The sequence below is a fragment of the Ixodes scapularis genome, unplaced genomic scaffold (assembly GCF_016920785.2).
Source record: "Ixodes scapularis isolate PalLabHiFi unplaced genomic scaffold, ASM1692078v2 ptg002543l_1__unscaffolded, whole genome shotgun sequence".
NCBI lineage: Eukaryota > Metazoa > Arthropoda > Arachnida > Ixodida > Ixodidae > Ixodes > Ixodes scapularis.
Window position 1 is genome coordinate 146,413 of NW_024610252.1, and position 5,263 is coordinate 151,675.

Genomic DNA, 5,263 nt, shown 5'->3' on the forward strand with positions numbered 1-5,263 from the left:
TTCGCGGCGTCGCCCTCGGCGTAACCGCCCAACTAAACTTGGCAAGAAATTGAATTAATGTTGCGGTCATGTGACGTCAATATTTCCGCTAAGTCTAGCTGAGAAACTGAATTTTTTATGGATGACATGACACGGTCATGCAACGTCATTTTCCCCGCTACTTTTAGTGGGAAAACTGCATTTGTGTTGAGGTCATGTGACATCAATTTCCGCGCTAAATTTTGTGGAAAACTTAACCCGCTAAATTTAGTGGGCAAATTTTCCCGCGAAATTCAGGGAAATTTTTCGCTAAATGGGAGGGAGCAGAAGAGGAGGAGGGGAGGGGGAGGAGGGGCATACCCTCCCATCCTCCTCTTCAAGATCTGTGCTCTAATTTCACATTACAGAGAAATGTAAACGTCTCATATTTCATCTCATGTTTATTCAACTTTTATATTGCAGGTGCACTTGCAGCACAAATCTGGGTTGTGCTGATCCTCTACGCACAAGTTAGGAACTCCTGAGTGGCAAGAGTGGGAGTTTGGTCTGACAGCTCAAGGGACACCATTGTTCAGTATTGAATTTTTAATTATCTTCTTTTGAGCAAAGTTAAGCTTTGCTGCTTGCAATTCTTCTAAAAATAAATACCTGCAACCAAATTTACCACTTCACGACATTTTGCCTCTGCTCTTAGTGCTCCTGGTAAGCCTCGGATAAGAGCTTACTGGTGTGCAAACATCATGCTTGTTTGAAACCACTCACTAATGTAGACTCGCTGACATCCAGCATTCCAATGAAACGCTGGATGTCCACAGGTCTTTCTTGAACAATGCAAGCGGGAAAGGAACCATTCAATCGTATCGTATGGAGGGACATTCTAGAGAGTGTTTTTTTGTATGTTTTACAGATTTTTTTTAAAAAAAGCCGTAAAAGCTACATTTACGCGGTCTGTGCACGTGAGTTATAAGGCCAGGGCGGCATAGTATAAAAGGCTAATTTGTAATGATCAGTCAGCTTATTACAGAGATGTGCCAGTCTTCTTTCAGAAAACTAGATTGGAGGTTCATCCTAGCATAGTTTTATCCCGCGAATCTGAATATCCCGTTCGTTTTCCACAAAGATTTAACTAAACGTGAGAAAACACAAAAAAACATCCTACCAATAGTGACATCGTAAGAAGACCTTTCGGCCGCCAAGCGTGTCGCTTAAGGGCCGCGCGTCCAATCTCAAGTTTTCTAGGTATATTCTCCCGCATTGGCACCAGTCGCGACACATTTTTCTGCCCTTTTAAAAAATAGCACGTGCGTGCATAGCTTTGACAGGTGCTGAAGATGCATGAGCAAAGAGTTCGAAAGCCACTTTTGTGACGTCGCTCTCCAGGGAAGTGCTTTCACAGCGCTTTAAAAATGACTCTATGCAGCCTCGATTCATAAAATTACCAAATAATTTGCATATTTGAGATTCTGGAGGTCATATGAAGATTTAAAAGTGTTTTCTCAAATACAAAACCGCTTCAGCCTCTCTCTAAGTATAGTATGGTCCTGAAATTTTTAATCAGTGAAAATAGACCCATGGTTCCAATTAGAAACTTGCTAAGCATCATCAAAACACACTAAATCAACTTTCTTTGTGAAGATATAAAACAAGAGCAGCATTTTATGGCGTTCTAAAAAAATGGTCAATTTGTACGCGTTTCCAGACTGGTTTCTTACCAGAGCGCATCTTTGCACCTGTGGTCCTGCTGCCCGGTGGCCGCAGTGCGAAGCCGCCCCCTCGCCTCCCTCGTAGGATGGAGGGAAGCAAGGCGCACGTGCGTTGCGTGTCTAAGGGGGAACAGGACCTTGGGCGCAGAGATGAGCTCTGATAAGAAACTGAAACCTAGAAACTCGTCCAAATAAAGCGTTCTTACAGAACGCGTAAAAGGCTACCCCTGCATTATATCCTTCTAAAAAGAGTTGATTTTGTGGTTTTCAATGACTCAGCAAGTTTCTAATTGAAACCATATTTTCATTTTCACTAATTAAAAAGTTAATTAACAAATTGTATTTAATTATCTGACTGATTGTTACGATTAGGTCCCTATACTACGTACGCCTGGCCGTATAACTCGCCTGCACAAACCGCATTAATTTAGCTTTCACGACCTTTCTAAACATATATGTAAAGCTTAAAACTAAATCGCCCTGTACAACAGTGAAAAGGCGAAACCAGCATGTTGGAGCCATATGGCTCCACCGTGCTGGTATCGCCTTTTCGCTGGTATAGGTTGTCCCATATTACGTTATGCATGTATGGTTCCACACGGTTCCGCCATATTCCAAAACGCTGGTATAGGATGTCCCATAATACGACACGCTTGTATGGTTCCGCCTACCTGTATCGTTCCGCTTTAATCCACTAAACTGGATCCGCCTTTTTCGCTTGTATAGGATGTCCCATATTACGGTTACGCTTGTATGAGCCTTTTCCGTCATCTTTCCAACTTCGAAATTTTCCAACAGGGGAGCAACACGCGAGCCGAGCGGCCTCAAGCAACTAACAAAAGTAACTTTTTCTTTTTTTTTTCTTTTTTTTTTTGTGCGCGTTTGCAAGGATGGAAGGTAAAGTGCGTGGTGCATCGCGTTCCTCTCCTTCCCCGTTGCCCAGCAAGGGGAACGCTAGAGGCGCGATGTCGAAATCCGACGCCCGAGGAGCGGCACGGGCCACCGCGGGCGGCGAGCCATTTCGGTTACCAAAAGCTTTTTGAAACAAGAAGCGGCGCGGCTCTACGGCAACGCCGGCTCGGTGACTCGATAGCTTCATGCTTCCGGTAGGGTTGCAAAATTTGGTCGCGAATGCAGGTGTCGAAATTCTTTAGTCACAATTTCCGAAAAAAAAAAAAAAGAAAACAAAAAAGGTCGACTTATATTCGAATAAACACGGCCGCGCGACGATACACACATTATGAAAGCGATTGGTGCGAGCGACCAAGGCGATGAGCGACGTTTTCTAGTAGCCCAAGAACCGAGCGGCGCAAGCAGCGGGAGTGAGAAATCTTCGTCGCTCGGCGCCGGCACTCGTAGCTTCTCGCCGTCGCTCGTCTCGTTGATCGCTATATTGCTTACATGCCGTTCAGAAAGGCGCTCTAAGTGCTTACCATTGCATTGGGACCAGCCTCGCATCCAACCGTAACCAGTCTTGACTTTCTTTAAAGCCGCACAGGTAGAAGTTAACATCGTACATACATCGTTTTCAAGCATGGCTCCTCGTTCATTGCTCGATTTACTCCTCGTTCATTGCTCGATTTACATTTGCGTTAAATGACAAACCGCAATGAAGCACAATTATTATAGTTCAAAATTGTCACGAACACTTGGCACGCATGCTTACACTGTAGCGCACCAAACGTAATTTAAAAGTAGAACGAAAACGGGACGAGATTCGCTTACCGTTTCACGGAGACAGACGCCTTCGGATCCCAGGCCTAAAGAACTCGGAAGTCGCCGGCGGTCCGGAGATCGGACGAGGCGAGCCGACCGCGCTGACCCAGGCCGACCACACCTGGTTGAACTATGAGAGGCGCCGTCGAGTTTAGAACCAGAGACGCAGTAGAAACGGACCGCAAAACATCTGTCCCGTAACCGTAAACGAGCCAACGAACCACATCGCGCTATCTTCGCCATTGTTCGCCATCTCCGCGACGACCGGAAGTGGAAGCCGCGAAGTGAAAGCCACTGGGCGGAAGCCTTAAGTTTCGGTTTCGGTTTTCTCCAACGCCGGCTACGGTCGCTACGGTTGCGGGCTGGTGAGTTTGTGGCTGGTTGCGAGGACGCGAGGGGCCACGAAAAGACGCCGAGTTTGCCGAGTACGAGCAACGGGCCGTTTGCCGCTGTCGACCGGCGATGCGGTATCCGCGGCTTGGTGTTACGATCGGTTTCTTGCCGTGCACGTTAACTCAAAGGTCGAAGTTCCGCAGTTCCGTTCCGGCACCAGCCGCACCATGTTTTCCGGTGCATCGCACGTGGAGTCCTTTCGACGCATTCAGTGAAAGTAAAGATCGTGTCCGCTGTCTTCGGTGCTGTGGGAGAAGTTGCGAGACGGAAGAAGCATCAAAACCAAGGCGTTTAGGACTCCAGGCCGGGCCGCCGGTTCACTCTGAACGAGAGGCGACGTGTGTGCGCACGCTTTGAGGAAGCCTCCGCGTTTCGCCGCGCCAGACCTCGCCGATCGCGACCGGACCGACCGGACCCCGAGTCCGAGAGGCTCTTGCGCAGCCAGGAACGGCACCGAAGTAGGAGCTGCTCGTTCTGCGCTACCATGCAGTGCTCTACAGTGCTCGGAGCTCTCAGTGTCATTCGTGCTTGCACTGAAGTCATTGTGACCCCTTCGGAAGCGCAAGTCGTACTTCGCAAAGGTTTGGACGGGCCGCCCTCACCGAGCAGCTCCGCTATATTCCGCTTGCTTATGATCGCAACAAAAGCTTGCGTTTGTTCTCGGGAAAAAAAAATTGCGGGACCGCTCTCCGCGCCGCCGACGAGGTTGGCCGCCGCCATGTTCTCAGCTGTTCACTCGCTCCCGCAGCGAGCGCCTTGCGGTTATCCTTCCCGTTCCAAAATGCGATGCGCTTTGCGCATTATGCCGTTTACATGACCATATATTGAATGCGGCAACTGGATTCAATGCGACTAAGTCGCATTCATGTAAACGCGGCTTATGTTCTTTTTCGACATACATGGTGTATGTACGATACCGGTGGTGAACGATGGACGTTTTTGTTGGAAGATGGCGGTCGTTTTTCTGCATGTATGATTTAGTTATAACGGTGGTCCTGTGGTGTAAGCGTTTAGTTGGAAAGAAGGCGGTCGCCTACGTCATCGGACGCAAAATCATACCAGCCACACGGAATCATATCGGCAAGCAACCTGGCTGCCAGTATAGACAGACCCGGAGCCATAGCGGTGCCGGTATCTCCAGTTATGCAGAACGCCAAACCAAACTAGCCGCATACATAATACCAAGAAATTATGATGGTGTCATACCAGAATTGTAAAAGCGGCAGGTTTGTTTCTTGTACGTTTTTCCAATAGGGTAGGGTGCTATTCTGGGGTGCTATTCTGGTCACAAACGGTCACGTTCGTGTTTCTCGAAAACTCCTCCCCCCTACGAACCGCGCGCTCCTATTGGCCACAGCCCGCGTCATAATTCCACGCGGTTCCCATGGGAACGTTCGCGAAACACGAAAGCAACTGTTCGCCGTAACTGTCACTCTTCGAGCTCGGACCGTGACGACAAAGTGACGTATGAC